General features: G+C 40.0%; 1 protein-coding gene across 1 annotated transcript in view; it reads right to left on the bottom strand.

Annotated features, from left to right (window-relative positions):
- The window catches only part of whrna (whirlin a), a gene marked incomplete at both ends in the record, with an annotated part of 168,940 nt that overhangs the window by 70,807 nt on the left and 77,813 nt on the right, over window positions 1-20,320 (bottom strand). The window lies entirely within an intron of this gene.

The raw sequence follows: 20,320 nt of genomic DNA, 5'->3' as shown, positions 1-20,320 counted from the left end.
AGATGCTACAAACAGCCACAGCCTTGTGTAGTAACAGCATCACCGTTAGACATCCTAGCCCAGGGGTGGGCAATTTCAGTCCTAGAGAGCCACTGTCCTGCATGTTTTAGGTTTCTCTCTGCTCTAACACACCTGATTCTAATGCTGTACTCGTTATCAAGCAGCTGATGCTTGTCACAGTTTGATTATTGTTAGACTCAGGTGTGTTAGGGTAGGGAGAAACCTAAAACATGCAGGACAGTGGCTCTCTAGGACCAGAATTGCCTACCCCTGTCCTAGCCGATGAGACAGTTAGTGAAATTGCACTTTCTTGTCATATATCTCAGTAAGAGGAATAGTGGTCGAGCGGGGCTCAACTTTAGACATGCAAACAGAGTTTAAGGGCATTTCTACATCTATTTATGGCTAACCGTGGGTGTGGAAATTAGGCTTGTACACGTTCTCCCAGCACCACAATGATTGAGATTTATGAAACAGAAGCATAAATCTTCATAATTCTGATATGTCTTTGTGAACCCAGGTGTGTAGTGCTCATTTTTAAACCGAGAGCTAAGAACAAAAGTAGAAAATGATGTGTTATTGCTACGTATTCCCATGAACAGGAGGTCGTACAAAAGGTTATGCGCAGAAGTTCGTAAAACGCTTCACGGAAAAAGATGGCAGACCAAAAGTCTATGTCATCGGACCGGATGTGGTTTGCAACAACCGCGGACCATAAAAGAACACTATGTGACGTTAGGCTTAGACATGAAAACCACTTGGTTAGGATTAGAAAAAAGGCCATGGTTTGGATTAGTACGTCCATGACATGAACAGCACATGAACCCCAACCCCAACCCAAATCTACCTACACATGTGCTGACTCGCTGTTTTACACCGCGTCTCATGCTTTCAGTATGTGGAACACACACAAATTACTGCGCATAACTTTCTGTTGTTATATGTACAAAAACTGTATGAGACCACCCTGGTTATTAAAGTCCAACAATACTGTTTGATTGCCAAGGAATTGTAGAGTGAGAGTAAACCCGTGACCATCAAGCATACAGTATGAACAGTGTCAAGTTTTAACCCGGGCTAAAAGTTGAATTTCTTAAAGATTTTCTGTTGTGTTGTGTGTTTTTTCTTGCTTCTCCTTTTTAGTAGTTTTCTGTCAATGTTCGTTTCTTTATTTGTTAAGTTTTAACTAGCATGTTTTTTAATGTGAAGAGCATCAGTTGTTATTTACTGTATTCCTGTGTTCCCTGGTGATTTAGGAAAATGAGGAAGCCAAGGTGCCTGTCATCAGGCATTCGTATTTGAATCTCATATATATCAAAGCCAGAAACAATGCACAGCCTTTTTTTCCAGCACAGCAGCAGGTTCTGATCTGCCACGGCCACGTATCTGTTATAAGCAGAAATGAATGGCTTGCTTTACCTTTAAAATGTAAATCCATTTCCACTTCACAGAGCAGACATGGAAGCAGAGTTTCTACTGTACGTGTAGCAGCAGCTTTGATGTGCTACTGAAGCATTGATATACTGTCGGTAGCTCCTACTGTGGGGATCAGTATGAAGTGGTGGTGTTAATATCAGTTTTAAATTGATTATTTCAAGGACAGATACAAACACAAAGAAATTGCAAGAAAATGCCTTATTATTGGATTATATTATTTTGTAGCTTTTGTCGGCTAGTTGTTAATGGCTGTCCTTGGAGAACAAACAATCTTTATTTGTTACCAAGTTGGTTACTGTCATATATATTTAGCTATGGCAGCTTATGTAGCATGAATTTGCAAAATATTCGTGATGATTCACACAACACTCCGGATTAATACATACAGTACTTGTATGATATGTTTTGATGTGGTATTCTCTTCTTCAGCACAGTATGTGTAATGGATCTGGATGCATGATCGGTGATACAAAATAGAAATGAACTTGTACAGAACTACTGCTGTACTTGCATGATGCTTGCTTGTTTACTGTACATATGTGTCAGTTACATGATTTGTGTATCTCACCGTGTATTTCACAATGAAACATTTTCTGTAAGTTTAGGTAAATCTATAGATATGATAACAAATAGAAAATGCAATCCCAGGAATTTAATGATCGTACATGATTTGTTTGTTTTTTTGTTTGTTTTTTTACGTTTGAGACAACTCAGATGTGCAGAAAATGATTAACAGCTATGTAACCAATAAAATGCCCATGGGTGCAATCCCAGTTCTGTTTTACTATTATAATAGTGATTCATAAAGATTGTTTGGTTTGAGCCATACTTGTTCTTTTATCCTCAGTTAAACTGACATAAAATCATCACTCATGGCATGAAAGCCTAAAACACCCCAGGTAATACTTAAACTGTCAGTGTTTGCACTGTCTGTATGTGTTACACTGATGCTCCTGGATTTTCATATTTCCGTCTATGTCTGTTAAATCTCGTTTTGATGTTTCCTACCACAACAGCAGCCCAGAGTTGAGAAAAGTTCCCCTCAAGGGAAAATAAATCCCTTTTCCTCTTTTACTTTGGCTGCATTACTTCAGCCTACGTTGTCATAAGCAGCAGCTACTTGATGCTTCATTTCTGACAAACCCTGTTAAAAGATGTTGATCCTCTTCTGTAGAGGGCTGTTAACACACTTTTTCTTATTGTTTCCTCTACTCATTTGTTGTAACATCAAATTATGATGGTAATCCCTTTATCAGCTACAACATTGTAGAGAATTGCCATTATGCTCTCACCCTGTCCTGTATCATTATTTTTCAATCGCAGTGAATAACATCGCAAAGATATGCTGAATCTGCGAGGGTTACAAAAAAATAATGCTGCTTTGCTTTCTCACTTCCACAGCTACAAGTGCAAGTTAGTCTTGAAAGACAAGTGGTGTAAGTGAAGTAGTGTAAAAGTCAAGGTGCAAGATTTGGCCCTTTGTGATGGGAGAGAGGCCATTTTTGAAGAGATGTATTGAGAGAGTTATTTGTACTCATGCTCACAGTTACAACTAAATAAAAGCAGTGTTTAAATTAATAGACAGAAATATATCTATACTATAAATTATTATACATTGTTGAACAACATACAATACAAAAAACAACGTATTGTAAACACATACACCCTTTTATCCATACTCACTCTGTAAAATTCACAAAAAAACTCATACGCTTGTATACAACCGTGCATACTTAATAAAAAAAGGCCAAGGAAAATGCCATAGTAATGCCAATACAAAAACAAACTAAAAAAGATCAATCAAAGATCAAGAACCAATCACAAGCAAACCACATAAACCCCATAGACTAGTCTAAATAATTTAGTTTTGAATTGTAAAGTTTGACTGCTGTAGGCAGGGTTGTTCTGCGCTGGATAAGTATGAGATGGTTGTTGCTCCGCAGCCTTCTGTTTTTGTTTTCTGCTCTTGTCTGTTGGAGCTAATCATGGGGGAGATGTTCTGTGTCGCTGAGTCCAGGTGAAAGCCTCAGTACTTGGTGGTGGTCAGGACCGGGACTTCCTGTCTCCCAAGAAACAAAGGAGCAGGTTGGGTGGCTTTCTGGAGAAGCATATTCTCAGTTCCACTGATTTTCCCCATTTAGCAGCATGTTGTTTGACGCAGCCCATTTATCAAGCTGCTTGGCTTCCATTGCTATTAAACTGTCACCATGGATATTGTTTAAGGGAATGGCCTGAGACACTCTATGCCATCAGCATACCCAATGTCCAATGTGTTGTCAAAAACAATCTTTCAAGGGAACATGAGCAGGAGGAAGAGGTACGGTGAAACCACACCTCTTTGGACTGTAAGTACCATTTGCTATCACCCGGTCTTTTCCCATTCATGTAGCTATGTACCCGAGCTAAAAGTCTGGGGAACAACTCTGTTTTGGCATGCTCCCCCCCATCAAAGGACTTACACATGCTGTTTTGCATCTGTAGCCACTAACCAGGAATGTGTTGCTTTAACAAGGGCCGTTATGATGGTAGAGCTGGGGAGATAGGCATGCAGATTTTTATATTAAAAGATCACTGGCATCTTTTTTATTTAATGATAACTCTTTCCTGTATTTTTCCCAAACAGGATGTAAATGAGAGCTGCTGGGTATGGTTGGGTTTGTTCTAAATGTGTAGGACATGTTCACAGTGTAAGTGAGGACAGGGGCTTAATCTTTTAGCATGATCCCTCAGCAGCCATAAAGGTATGCCATTGGGCCCACAGGCCTTTCATTGGTTTAGACCTGTAAGGGGCACACTTTATAAGGCCTATACTGCACATGTCAATCTCTCCAGTAGGTGGTGTTGGTAGTGGGACAATTTATGGGACTGGAAGTGTCACTGGCCTAGGCCCAACATGCACCTGTCTTTGAGATGGAAGATGGATGTCTTGGCAAACACTGAAATAGCGGAATATGCATCTGCCCATCTCACTGTTGTTAGCAGTCAAAAGGTTGCACAGAGCTGTGGGGTACCCTATTTAGCCTACATGGAAGTACATGATTGCTGTGGCACACTCTTTCAGACCTCCATTGCTCTGACCTGCGTGGGCTGTGACACAAATTGAAACATATGAGTTGAGATTTTTGTTCTACAAGTTCTCACATCAGGTCTTGCATTTTGCAACATATTTACCTTTTCTAAAAAACAGCGCTAAAAGAGAGTGAATTATGGACATCAGGTGGCAAAAACGTGACTTGAAATGCCAAATGACAATGTTGCTTTGTATCTGCTGGATGTGTGTCTGTAAATAAGGAACTGTTTCTAACTGTGTGCTAACAGGTTCATCATATCAACTTTAAGGTGTTAAAAGCTTGTTCCCAGGGGCAAAAGAAACATGAGAGGAGCTAACATTGTAAATGACTTTCCAGACATCTGAAAGATATAAATTGTTACATTTTGTATAAAGTCAAACATGAGAGAATATGATGGGAAAAGATATAACCTTGTAGAGTTGCATTTAATGTTTCCTAGTTGTTCAACATCAAGTTACACTTCATTTTACCCCTGTAATTTTAGGATGGGATAACTTACTACTTGGTGGGGTCTCAGAAATCCAGACCTGGTAAATGTCCTCGGGATGTATCAGTCCTGTTCATCAGAATTATCTGAGGAAACGTTATGTTGTCAGACGCTCAATTCTATTATTGGGAAATTTTCTTCTGAAGATTACTTTAATGGTATTTCTGCTTCATGAGCACATGCAGAGTGAAAGGACTTGGAAAAGATGGGCGAGAGGAAATGTAAGAAAGCAACAAAAAGATCCAGTTCAATTTCAAACCTATTACGGCAGAGCCACCCCGACAGCCTGGAAGTTGCTATTTCAGAACATCTTTTATACCCTTTACCCTTTCTTATCTTTATCTGAATTTCCAAATATGGGCAAAGATGACTCTTTAGTCTCCTTTTATTAGCTTGAAGGGTCCAATGTTTGTTTTCAATCCCTAAGAACCATTAAAACATTAAACACTTTATATCATCAAGGTTTTCTCAACAAAACTATCTATGTACCGTATAATATGACCAAGAGAACACATTTAATAAAAAGAAAAAAGAGAGGAACTAAATCAAACCCCTAGGAGCGCCAAGCATCATGACTTCTGGGTGAGCTTTTAATTGATCATTTATTTAATTTTGAGAAGTTGTGAAATTAGTATCCTTACTTTTTTCCGAAAATCAGTGGATTGGTTGAAACTTGCAGGTCACACAAGGACTAAATTCATATACTGTCAGCAACTAAAACAGAGGAAAGAGGAAACACACACACACACACACACACACACACACACACACACACACACAAACACACACACACACACACACACACACACACACACAAACACACCTGAACCTTGTTCCTGGCCAAGTGCCTTTTTTGTCCTGATTTGTTTTGTGCTCTTTCAGCAGGATTGCTTTATCATCAGAGAGGATAGAAAATCACCTCTGTGCAAATTGAAAATACTTGGCCTTAATCCATCTATGTGTTTGGCACTCTCTTCATTCAGCTCTATATGGTCCGTGTGTTTATACTGTTGGAATATAATACGAAGGAAAGAGAGAGGCTGAATGCGTACATTCTAACTTGCAGACTTCAGCTAAATCTGTTTAATTATGAGTTTACCAAATGCTCGGTGAACTTAAAACAGGAGGGAAAAAGAAGCAGTTAAATACATCTCACAGAACTGAAATAGTGTCCAGTTGCCTCTCTGGTTACCTTCATGATCTGACATCACAGTAGGCATGACCTTTTCCCCTCGGCTTTAACAAAATTAATTCGAACCAGGCAGATGTCAACAGAAGGGCGCTGGGCAGAACTGACCTTTCTCCTCTGTTAGATTGCAGTGCGTGGGGGGAGGTGCAATATGGGGGATTTTATTGACAAGGCAGTTTCCTAGAGTCATCCAAACTTACACACAAATCCAAATACATTTACACTCACTTGGTTAGGGACCTTATGTTTGTTAATTTTTGCAAGAGGAGACAAAGAGGTGGTAACATTTACACAACCAAGCTTTCATTTTCTCCAAGACTGAAGAGTAAGGAAGTGACATCTTGGTGGTGTGATGATTATAGAACCCTAGGAACGATATAAGCCATCCATCATAGTCACACTAGCAGATGAATCACACAGACAGTGAAGACCTGCTGGAGGGTAAGGGGATGAAGCGTAAACACCAGCGTTGTTGACAGTGATGAGGTAGCGTCCTCGCCTGCTGAGCACTGACAATCAGAGACATCTTTAGCTTGCACAAGTCTGTGCCCTGAGGATAATGGTCTTATTTAGGATGCACAATGGATCCCTCTGAGTTATCATTGCATACTGTAAACACTTACATTCAGAGCCAGCAGCTTGGCTCGTTTTGTGATTAGAAAGAAAAGATGAGTTAGAATAGGTAGAAAGTGGTCTATAGGCTGCTAAAGGTCACATAACTGTCAACAATTTCTTACAAGATAACAAAGATGAATCAGGTAGAAACACTAATAGGGCGGGGCACACGTACTGATGGGAGAGTGGTAGAGCTCTGTTAGTGGGCCTCTGCCCCAGTCACTTAATCATATAGTCAGTACTATTGAACACAAACACAGTATAGAGTATACATACTGAATGATAAAAGATTGGAACGCTAGTTCACAGTTTATGTGTAATATAACTATAATATTTCTATCGTATATCTGTCTGGACTTTATTAACTTACAATGACGTGAAAATACAGTAGTGCTTAAAACCCCACATTCTAGCATATCATTGTTATATCACTTTATGAAGAATTAGTGTGTAATTTGTAGATTAATTAGGTGCCAGGACACTGAGAGACTGCTGATATGGAAACCACAGTGCCTGGTGCACAGACAACACCTTGATGTTCTTGTGTGATGAAACCAAACAATAATGACATAATAACTATGTGCCCATAACGAAGGGAATTATAGTTATTATAGACCATACTCATTTCACTGCACACTAAATACACACTAGCTGTGTTTTTTACAGTAATATGCCAGAATGTTTATTTAATCACGCTGGCGCTGTAGGAGACAGCTGCCTCTCCAGTAGCTCTTCGGTTTTTAGCACTTTTACCCTATTTTGACCTCTTTCTTTCTACTTTTTTACTCTTCTTGTGAAGAGATTGTGTGTTTTATATATATCCTATGGATATTTCTAACTTTAAAATGCAACAAAGAGCCAATTTTCTCAATTACAAGAGAGAGGAACTGCTGGCTCTACGCACAAAGGGACGAGCAGGGAGCTGAGGAGGAGACCTAGGGGCTACAAGGACGGGGCGAAGCTAAAGACTGAGCGAGCAGAAAATCGAAGGCGCTCCCTCTGTAATCATGGGGAATGTGAACTTGCTGCCAAACAAGATCGTCGAGCTGTCCGCGCTGAACAACCTGCGGATAGGAGTGGAACCCTATCTGGTGGACTGGGTAAGAGACTACCTCACTGACAGGCCACAGTACGTCAGGCTGAAGGACACCACGTCTGACACTGTGGTCAGCAGCACTGGAGCCCCTGAGGACACAGTGCCTGCCCCTCTTCTCTTAACCCTGTACACCTCAGACTTCTGCTACAACTCGGAGCTGTGTCACATACAGAAGTACGCCGATGACACAGCCATCGTGGAATGTATCAGGGCTGACAGAGAGGCGGAGTATCGGAGTCTGGTGGGGGACTTTGCTCTCTGGTGCCACACTAACCACAGCTCAACACCTCCAAGACCAAGGAGCTGGTCATTGATTTTGGGAGGTCCAGACCAAGACCACGATCAGTCCTGCTAGAGGGGGCTGAGGTGCAGGCTGTGGACTTATACCAATACCTCGGGCTGTGTCTGGACTGGACAACATACAGCAGCCACCTGTACAGGAAGACACAAAGCAGGTTGTACTTCTCGAGGAGACTACAGTCCTCCAACATCTGCAGCAAACTGCTGTGGATGTTTTACCAGTCTGTGGTCAACAGTGTCCTCCTCTTCACTGTGGTGTGCTGGGGGGGCAGCATATCCAAGAAGGACACCTCCAGATTGGATAAACTGATCAGGCGGGCCGGCTCTGTGGTCAGCATGAAACTGGACTCACTGGTGACAGTGGCAGAGAGAAGGACACTGGACAAACTGCTGGACATTATGGACAATGCCAGCCACCCCCTGCACACCGTCATCAGCACCCAGAGGAGCCTGTTCAGTGGAAGGCTGCTCCTGACCAAGTGTAGGACCGACAGGCTCAAGAACTCCTTTGTCCCTCAGGCCATCACACACTACAACTCCTCACTCGGGGGGAGGAGGAAATAAAGAGGACAGAGAAGTGGGAGCCAATGACTGGGCAATTAATAATCTACTCTTACATACCTGGACACATATAATCTTTTCTTTGGGCAATAACTTAATCCACCACTTAAGTGCAATAATTTAATCTTGCTGCTCATTTCTGTCATATACAGTCATACATATTTGATCTTGTACATTTCCTCTGCATTTAACTTATCAGATTTCATTTTCCGTGAATTTTATTTGACCTGTAACTTTACATCTTCTTCATATGTATTTAATGTATGTATTTGTTTATTGTTTTTTATACTTTCTGTATTTAATTAGCTAAGACTTTATTGGTTATCCTATACTGTATTTTTTTATACCTCCCTTGTTTTTTGTAAGCTGCTGGAAACTTAATTTCCTTGCCGGAGTCATGCCAAAGGGATCAATAAAGAGAAGTCTAAGTCTAAGTCCATTTCATGTAAATATCCCAATGGGACTGGGTTTTCATTAGTTTTTATTTTCTTAGCCGTGGGACTCACTGTTCATCTGTTGCATCCCGTCATTATTGGCCTGATGCATTAATCCTCCACATCATCACCCTCCTAATCAATTATCAACACTACACAGCAGGGAATAGTAATTAAAAATGCGTGTTTACCTTTCTATGTTTGTGTTTGCACACAACTCACACACTTGTTTTAGATTTAGAATAATCCAAAATAGGCAAACAAACGGTAACTTCACTGTAGAAATAAAAGAGTAAAACAGATGTCATTAAATATTACGCAAAGTGCTGGTCTTAATCTGAGAGGTCCCACGTTTTGTTCCGACAAAATCTGGCAGAAATGAAGCCCCGTTAATAATTAATATTTATATGGTAACTTGTAACTTTACTTACGGCTCGTCAGATTTTAGATAGATTTCTAAATTTATCCAGTTTACCTAGTGACAGGGTGGCATACCTGGCCTATGCCAGCTGATATTGGGCATGAGGCGGGTACGGTAACCATTCACGCTCACATTCACACCTACGAGCAATTTAGATTCACCGATTAACCTAACACCTGCTGTTGACGGTGGGAGGAAGCCAGAAAACCAAAAGAAAACCCATGCAGACACAGCAAGAACATGCAAACTCCACATGGTTTTGAACCTGGGGCCCTCTTGCCGTGAGGCAAAAGTGCTAACCACTACACCACCGTGCCGACCCCTTATAGGCTTAAGATAGTCTTAAATGTCTAGACTAATCTAGCGACAAAATTACTGAGACTGGTCGTGCACCAGTCTAATATATCTTTGTGAATCCGGCCAAATGAGTTTGATATTTTTCTCATATAACATCAGTATTGCAGCATGTTATAGTGAGTCAGCCTGTGCGTCCTTTCCAGATAATAGGAAAGAGATTTGTATGCCAGTCACAGGTGCACCTGCAGTCTGCAGCAGCCACAGCTGAGCAGAGTAGGCAGAATATTCATCAAACACCGACATCAGGATCACCATCCTCAGCCTGGTCTTACCAGCCTTTACTATTTACTACAGAAAAACAAGAGGCTGTAAAAAGCAATAAGCCACTCAGTACCCAAACGGCATCAACGTCAATACCACTTCAGTACCAAGGAGAGGGCACACCACAAGTCTGTAACACAAGCAACAAAAAATAGCATCATCACTGTCAACTATTTGACAGAACATCTACAGTTAATGTTGGCAAACCTGCCAATGACTGCCAATGAAATTTGTTTTCTTTACATTTTTGCAGTAGCTTAGCCCTTAGACTTTAGCACAGTGGAACCAACTATCCCTGAAAAAAATGCTCATTCAAGACGGGACACAGATCTCTGTCAATAAAGTATTCTGCAACATATGTAACGTAGTCATTGATATCAATCTAAGTTTATTATTTAAAAAAATCCTTTTGAAAAATCTTTTCATTCTGTTTTACAATTATTTAATACACTACCAAATCCACTAATAGAGAAAGGCAAAATGAAAGTCAGAGGGACATGTAAACTCCACACAGATGCAGGTGCCTGATGTTCTTGCTGTGACGCACCGCACACAGTGCTAACACTGACCCCCGACCACCCCAACATAAAACTTGCTTCTACTACCCAGATGTTCAATGAGGTAATCAAATCCCTCCATAATGCCAATACACTTGCTATCATCACATCAATCAAAGTCCACACTATCCATTTTAACACCAATAAAGCTAAGCTAAGTGAGGGTAAGCAGATGCCAAACACACCTGCCTGCCACCTCCTCATCATCATTATGTCAGGTGTCTAATTGTACAAAGACATGCTTTTGAATAAAATGTTATGCTCGTGTCAAAGACCCTAACAGCAGCTTACATTCTCATGCACATACTGTACAGGTACATGAATGCAGGGTCCCACTCATCAAGCTCTATTAGAAAGGTTCAGCAGGTGTCATTAAACAAAAAGACACGAGAGAGGAAAGATTTGTCCTGGGTGGGAAAACACCCAAAGGTGTAGTTTCCACAGATGGGTGTTTTCAGTAAGCATAAAAGTTCTGATTGTTTTCAGTAATCTTTTTTTTTCTTTGTTGAATTTCTAAAATGTCAAAACATTGAAAAAAAATAAAACCCAAACAAACATGATATATATATATATATATATATATATATATATATATATATATATATATATATATATATATATATATATATATATATATATAATAAGAAAATAAGTAAACCTCATATTTAAGAAGCTGGATAGATGTATTGAATTATTAATTTATGATCCCTATTACCTGTTATCCCTATAAACTGTAAGGTCAATGTCTGTGTCTTATTCTGAAAGTCCTTACTCATGTCAAAAGGTCTCAATACAGGTCTAAAATGTACATTTTTACAGGTACAGAGCCTACTTTTGATTTGTTTTTACAGTTGTGTTTGATCTGGGAAGCAGCCTGTAACTGCGTCACAACTTTTCTTTGAAGAGAAGAGAATTGAAAAGAATATTCTCTTAATCATCCCCAAGACAAAACTTTCGTGAAGGTGCACGCAGTCTTTGGGGCTGAGGAAGTTGTTAAAGACAGCTTTTTACAGGCATAACCAGGCAGGGGTCATTCAGTACATACAGTTGAAGATGATCAAACACGGTGGATCAACACAATGTGATGTTCTTTCAGGGGAGGATGTTTCTATTCTGAGAGCAGTGCAGCATGCCTCCCTGCTGAGGGTTAAACCCTGGTCTCTGGAGACAGCAGGAGGCTGACCATCCTAATGTTAACAGTGCTGCCATTTCCCCACAAAAATATGGAAACATGGACAACAAGTTCAAACTTTTAAACTTTTTTATTTTTTTAAGACAGCTGGGTAAAAACATTCCCCATGAACTATTTCAGTAACAAGGGACGTGAATGCTTCATTTCAAGACTGACACTTCACTGCATGTCCTTACATTTTCTTTTTACAGACTGCAATTCCCCAACTTAATACTTCCATTTGCACTCAATTACTTATTATTCACAGGTAGGATATAAAATAACAAAACACAAGAAATCCCCACATGCACAACAGACAAATCCACTGATACGGTCAAAGTGTGAATCTATAATTCGACAGGCTGCCAACAACAAACTTACAGAGGCTACTCACACTTCAGTTTGTGTGAAAATTCCAGAGAGAAAAAAAGTGATTACTTGATGTTAGGTAGATACTCATATGGCTATTCTATCTTTCAATCTAAGTCTCTAGTGCGTTGAGAGTGCATCGCATCAGTGTTCCTTCTATAAGGAAATATCGAGTGCATTATTTCATTCGTTTGGGCTGTGAGGCTCGAGAGGTCCTTGTGAATGCCAGAACTGTTCTTCTCCACCAAAGATGCAAAAAAATGAACATTTTTCAAACAAAGTGCTTATACTTTGATTAGATCAGGGCCTCCTACCAAAGCCACATTTATATATATATATGTATATATATATATATATATACGTATACGTATATACTTTGGGGATAGTAATAATTTACATCGCTCGGGTTTACGTCATGTGTCCAGAACAAACACGTTTAGTTTACTTTGGGTCTATAGTAGCTAGCCACTGTAGCTACGGTAGCTGAATTTAGTTTTGGTCTCAGATGCTTAAATTAGCATTCACTGAATAGTAAAGGCGGAGTATTTCAGTCTCTTTTTGTCTGTCTATATGTCGATTTTTTTTTGACGGTTGTTTGTCCAATCCACTTGACACTTGCTGAGGACCCAACGAAGTGCAGTGTCAAGTGAGAGCTCTTAAGATCGATGGGTCATACTGTATTCATTAGTGTGTTATGTACATACTGTGTAGTGTATTGAGAGGGAACCCCTATTGCTGAGCTGTAGCAGAATGCTGTAACAGCTTGCTCTCAGTCGCTCACTATAGTACATTTAAGACCAGATGAAGAAAGAGAGACCGGATATGTTACATTGAAGCAAACTTATTTGGACATTTCATGCAACAGCGATGTCATTTTCGGCATTAAGAACTTTGTTCCTGGAAATAGCCTGGTCCCAAATAGCTAGCTGTTATCAAATAACGCACATCGTTGCTGTCGGGTGGAAACCTTGTATGTCCAAAAGGGTCATTTTTCAGGAAAAATGGAAAAAGTCATGGCAGGTGTATTGCTCAGGACCTAAGGAAGCACAGTGTGAGTGTGAAAATGTTTGGATGACAGGTTCTCGAGAAAGGTGCAAGTTGCAATACAAGAGGCCAAGCAATTGGCCCCTTCCCAACAGGCACCGTTTCAACGGGCACTGCACTAGTTTTCCAGAAATCCTAAAGGAAAATGTTTACAGGGCACATACTGTATATAAATGATCTTGCCTTGGGCACTAACAATGCCAGAATCGCCAGTGGCCATGCTGCTGATGTCGACAGTAAGGGTTATATAGAATAATTAGCTCCTTGGAGATGTGATATATTCTGCAGGTATGTCACAGACCCATTTTAATGACCAGCTCAGCTCAGAGTTTTAAATACCATGACCTTAGGTTTAGTATTTGTGTGTCACATCCATTTCTTTCTACCTGAATGAGTGTGTGCACACAATGCAAACTGTGTCTGAGCCTGAATGTGTGAGATTTTTTACGGTTGTGCTGTCTCTCTTTCTTGACCTCCCCCTCACTCTTTCGAGGCATTAGGCCCTGCAGGGTGTGTGTTTTGTAAACTTTATTGACATAAATTCACATCTCTACTTCCATATTCTCCTATATCATCCCCTTTTAAATCCATACACACACACACACACACACACACACACACATGTTCCTATTACACTTCTGCCCTTACTGCAAGCCTGACCCGATTACAAGTGATTGCAGCATATGCTTCAGTGACGAGCTCCACCTGGGAAGAACAACCGCTGTTGACTAAGTAAAGCGTCACTAACCTTGCGGGCACTTGCATTTATGGAGGAAATGTCGCCACAGACACACAGATTGGAATACTCGGCAAAGAGGTAAGTAGAAGGGTCATATGATCACTCACCATTGTTTAAACTCATTCTGTGATAGACAGCGACTTAACAGACAATTAACTAGATGAAAATCTTATGGAATATATATTTAAATGAATTAAAAGGCTTGAAACACATTGCAACAGGCAGAGAAATATGTTTTATTTAAATCTTTGTTTCTTACACTGAACCCATTTGCACTGGAAGCCCTACTGCCTGTTATTCATTCAAGTATTTCCAAATGCTTCAAAGGACAAAAGCAGAGAAAAGGGAAGTGACATTGGGCACATAAAAGGGAAGTTATTTGAGTCCTGAAACAAGGATATTATAGCATGTTTGACCTCCTGTCTTTCCCTCTCTCTCTCTTTTTAATAAGAAGCCTTCCTAGTTGCTTACCACACTCCACATTGAAATGCTATGCTGAGTGTGTGTGCCTGTGTGGGCCCTCTAATAGGTGTCTTTGTAATTGGCTAGTTGACAGCCTGATCACTAACAGGCATGAAATGAAGGGCCCAAGGGAGGAAGTGTCCATCCTTTCTCTCCTTTTGTTGCCATGTTACTGTGATAAACAAGCATCTGCAAGCAAAACCAACCAAAGCTGTGTACTCCATGGATACTGAAACCTAAAAATGAAAGGATCAGTGTATTGAATACCATGTTTATGTCTGTTACGGTACATCTATTTTGCCTTTTTAGACAAGCAACTATACATTAGCCTTGTGTAGGGCTGCAGGTATCAAATCTTATTGTAATCGAGTATTCTACACATTATTCCATCGATTAATCGAATAATTGGAAATTAAAAAAAATCAATTATAATTTTAATTTATATTTATAATTTAATGTATAAAAATATATTATGTCTGGGGTAGGCAGAGGTGGATTAATGCACCTAATAATGAATTAGAGATAGATATTATCCGGAAGAGCGAGTCGTTCTCATCTTGATTACCGTAACAACAAGCAACGTACAAAACGCCACTGACACATGTACTTATAACTATAAAGACTGATCAGGTAGGTAACGTTAGGTTTAACATTCATAAAAAACTAATCATAGAGGCATTCACTAGCACAGCTAATGTTACCCATTCTCTTCCTGTTTCCTCCGTAACTACGGCAACGGAACAGCGGCATCGATGTTGTGCTGTTATGGTATATAATCAGTTCTAGTTAACACATTAAACCTTTTTGGCTTCTTTTTAAAGTGTGAAATGATCCCAAATGTATTCTCTGCCTTTTCGTAGTGGTGTGCATCCGCAAAAGCGGTCTGTGTGGAACAATGATCCCTGTGCTGAACAGGCCGCATAAGGAGCGAGATAGAAATTAAATGAATCATCGAGGCAGAGATTTTGCCTCAATGCAAAATCGAGTAACTCGATTAATTGTTTCAGCCCTAGCCTCGGGAGACCATCCTGATCTCGCAAGCACCATTGTATTTTACTTACAGATCAGTCTGGTATTATCCAACGGAGAAAATTTGGAGCCGTTTGCCAAGCGAACGTCCAATCAGCGTTGGCTTTGAGGCGGGTATAAGTGTGACGCAAATCCAACCTGATCTAGACATATTTTCAGACAGCGGTAGCCTTAATTCTGTTAGCCGCTCGCTAACGCTTTTTTCTCTTGGATCTTTGTGTTGGAATATGGACCGGGTACCTGATAATGTGCCTTTTATCTGTAAATTTGCGTTACACAAACGGCAATATCCTTTAGCGACATGTTTACTTTCTGAGCGTTGCCTCGATGCTCTGTTCATACGTCATACTTTTCGTTGATCTGATTGGTTGATTTGTCCCGATAGACGGATGGTTTATCAAAACAGCAACCAGTATTTCTGCCCCTACCCAAAAGATCTCCATCCGAGTGTTCCCAAATGTGCTGTTAAATGCGAATCATGCAAATCAATCCATTTGGCGGAGTCAAGTTCAACATACAACAGATGTATAATTTTTAAACCGCGTGCCTGTATGCACTCCCGACAATGTCTTGGCATGTACAGGCACAGGGGGCCATACACACTACCGAGTCACACAATGAGTTGCTGTGATAAAATTCATGCAAGTTGGATCAGCCTGTTATTTCAATTTTTCCCTTTGGTTTTCAGTCTGATTTTGAATCCAGCCCTAAGTGGGTTGATGCTTTTGGTTTCCATTGACCGTTGTTACAGCATTTTGTTCTCATCAAATTATACAATGTACAGAACATCAGTGAAGCTTTTCAACTTGAATAAATCGTTCATCAAGAACGGATGTGTGATTTAAGTGGTCCCTTAATACTTTAGGTTGCGAGAGGTTTGGCTGAGCATTAAGCTAATAATGTTTAAGAGTACTGTACTCCCCCACAGACACAGTAACCTCTTTCAGGCATGCCCTGCAAACCTGAAATTATCTAAACATTACCCAGAGGAGCTGTACGTGAGAGTTTACCCTGCCAGCTCCCTACACAAAAAATATTTAATCTTCATTTAAGCCCCTGTGTGAGTAAATCTGCTCACTGTCTGCGAGCGAGTAGACGTGTTGATGACATTTCTATCAGGCCCTTGCCCAAACCCCAAAGAAAACAAAGGGTGTAGAATACCTTGAATACAAGGGTGAAGGAGAAGGGCGTTTTACATGAAGACTAATACATTAGATGAAAATGTCTGACGGGAAAGACAACCTGATTCAGGAACTTCTGTCAGTGAGGGCTGATGCCAAAATCATCAGACACATTAGAGGAAGGCAAGAGACCCAGGCACCACCCCTCACCTAAACCACACAGAGTCTTCCAGTAAGTGAGAACATGTCTGAAAATCTCTTGTTGTGCGCTAAATGTTTTAAAGGGCAACTCCTAACTATGTCTGCACCAGAGTTCATATGAGAAAATGGCTTCAGAGAGAGAGGGGGAACGTGCAAATATGGAGAGAAGTGGAGACGTGACACAAAAACTTTCTCTGATCATGAGTCTGATGCAACTCTGCTTAATTCTCTGGTTTGTCAATGAAATACCCACACTGTAGACTGGAGTCTCTGTAAACAGTGAAAGAGTGACTCACGAACAGTTGCAATGCTGGTTGTATACTCACTGCGATGTATTTTTTAAAACTATGATAAACTGACCATTGGTCACACCCCTTGCTCACATCCAGCCACTGTCTTTATCCCTGTTCCTCAAGTTTGGTAGAACAATGTTTGTTTTTTTCATATTTTCTAGTGAACGGCTTAGCTGTAAAAGGAGAAAGCTTGCCCGGCTGGTCAGCTGGTAGGCGGGGATTAGTTTTGGCTCAACTTGGTCACCAACATTCTCATTTAACAGCTAAATGGAGCACTAAAATATGTTTCTGAGAACACTTCATGCAAGTAATAGGCAATACACTAACAGAATATTGATTCATATTTGATCAGCGCTACCATACTCTGTCTGTCTTAAAATACCTGTATTCACCCTTTCTGCACCATCATTGAATGACTGTCTATCTATATATCATACAGTTGTGACATCACAACCGTACAAGAAGTGTTGCGGCTCATTTAAAGACAGTTTCTGAATACAGGCTGTGTGCATTTCTCTGTAGGTTGAGTGTCTTGGTACTTTCACAGTATTCATACAGCACCTTGCTTGCTTAATAATAAAAAAAAAAGACATGGAAATCTCGCTTTTTTACAATATGGAAGCTTTGAAAATAAAGTATCATGGCCATAGAAATTAATGGAAAAACATGAATGTTTGCATTCAGTATGATTTCATTATATGGATTGAGTCAACACACTCAACTCTGACTGACCTCCTGTGTCCTGGGATGTTTTCGTGCGATGGTGAAACTGAAAACGGCATCTGTTGTCTCTGTTAAAGTCCTTATAATGATAAGAACCAGCAGAAAAATACTGATCTTAAAGATTATTTTTAGGGCTTTTTAATGTCTTTATTATTCAATAGAGCAGCTGGAAAATGATTGGAAAGGGGGAGAGAGAGGGAATGACATGCAGCAAAGGACTGTTTTTTGAGTACAGAGATTTTTAGTTATAATAATAATAATAATAATAATAATTATTATTATTATTATAATATATGGAGGAGACTGAAATGGCTTTTACAAGATACACTCTGTAATAACCTTTGCCAAAGAGGTTATTCTTTCTGCTCAGTTTGTCTGTTGGTCAACAGGATGACACACAAAAACTACTGGCTCGTTTTTCATGAAACTTGGTGGTAGGATATAACATTGGCCAAGGGAGAACCCATTACATTTTGGAGCAGATCCATATCATGGGGCAAATACACAAACTGGGAGAATGTGTTCTTGTGAGGCTTGCCTTGAGGTCTGCTTTCTCTGAATGCCCTTCTCGTTTGTTAAAACACCAAACAACCCAAACTTCCAAATATCTCCTCAGCTTATCACTGGCATTGGAAAATCATTCATTCATTCATGACCAACTGCTTTTCTGCAATTCTCACATGGAATACTACCGTTGTTTACACATGCTAAAATTAATAATTAAATGTAATAATTATTTGATCACTAATTAAAAATCTTTAACGTTTCAAGTTTCATCACATTTTTTTACTTTTCAGGACTTGATATCCAAATTAAAGGGAATATAGTCACAGCCCAATGTACATGACAAACACCATATGTTACTTTCTAATTTGTTCAAACACCTTAAAGCAATTCTTCCTGAAAGCCCATATGGTGAAGAAGAAGGGGAATAGCAGCTTGACAGAGAATAGCCCGAAGAAACATTTTAAAGCAAAGAGAGTGGCATATCTGAATAACTATTCCTATATTGTCATGTCACTGTGACAAAACAAATTTGAAAGGATGCCTGTATTCTAGACAGAGCGAACAGGAGATGTCCCAGCGGTTAGACAGATCCAATCATAAACAGACCCAGTGTTAATCCCTGATGGCTTTTCTGCACTTAATATCCTACATTAAATCCCCACCAGCTGCTCTGTACCTGACCCTTTGCTATGGCATCCCTGTAAGGACAGCAGGTGACAGGAAAGTCTTCAATGTCAGGAATCAATACACTTGTAAAATACAACTGTAAAAGTACAGAAACTACAAAAGGTTATGTTTTCTAAAAACGAGTGAGGTGTCCATGCTGAATTCCCTAAAGTCCCTATCTTATTGCTAATAACTTGCAATTAATCTATTGTTAGGAATGATTAGGACGTGTTTCACTGCTTAGACTGGAGCTTGAACATTTATGGGTTTAACTTATTAGTGGATTGAAAGATAATAAATCTAGAACCCATTTAACATATTCTAGGATTAATATTTAGTTTAACTATACCCAGAGTTTAGTTATTAGTGTGGCAGGTGCAACTTCTGGAGCCACACAGGTGGATGGACAGACGGTCAGTGTCTGACAGCTATGATGGCAGTGTGTTTTCTCTCTGTACTGGGAGTCTAGTCTGAGCTGGAGGTTTCAGGTTTCTTTGCTGGTGTTTTTTCAAAGTTGTTCCCCCGTCGAATTGTGTTTCACATATCAGTCAGCGATTGGTTTATGGATAAGTAACATACCGACTTAAGCTTCCCATGCATATGTTTGAATCACAAATTGCAGAGAAGTGCACAGACATCTTATCATGTCACTATAGTTAATGTCAGATATTTACAGTGAAAGTCCGGTGTCAAACCATCTCAGGGTCTTTTTAGACAAATTGGGTCATCAAATAAGCCATCAAGACAAATTTTTTCATGTATGAACTATTAACGTAGATTTTCCAGAGAGTCGCTAACAGCCTGCCACGGCTAACATGGATAAGCTTGAAGCGAGGAGTTGAACGCATTAAAAAGTATTTTTTAACAGTAATACTGCTCCAAATGAGACCAAACCCTTGCAGTAGCATGATAAGAGTCACTACACATTAACCAAAGCACCAACAAGGTAGTATGTGAACCCAGAGTGTTTTCAAAGACTTACCTACTGGCCGCAGTACCAGCTGCTCCATTTAAGTCCAATACCAAATTGATCATTTATTCCAGCAAAACACGTAAACGTTGTGGTTTGCTGCAGGCACGGTAACCCCTCTGCCGAAGCGTCACGATCGGTGTCTGAGTGTCCAGATTCAAAACAATAAGCCACTGGTTTATCAGAGCACGGTCATCGTACTTCAATGGCAGCCTAAGAAAAGTTTCTGGGTTGTCAGC

Source organism: Echiichthys vipera (genome assembly GCF_963691815.1).
Source record: "Echiichthys vipera genome assembly, chromosome: 16".
In the NCBI taxonomy this organism is placed as follows: Eukaryota; Metazoa; Chordata; class Actinopteri; order Perciformes; family Trachinidae; genus Echiichthys; species Echiichthys vipera.
Note: the sequence above shows the minus strand (reverse complement) of the source record. Positions and strands in the feature narration are given on the sequence as shown.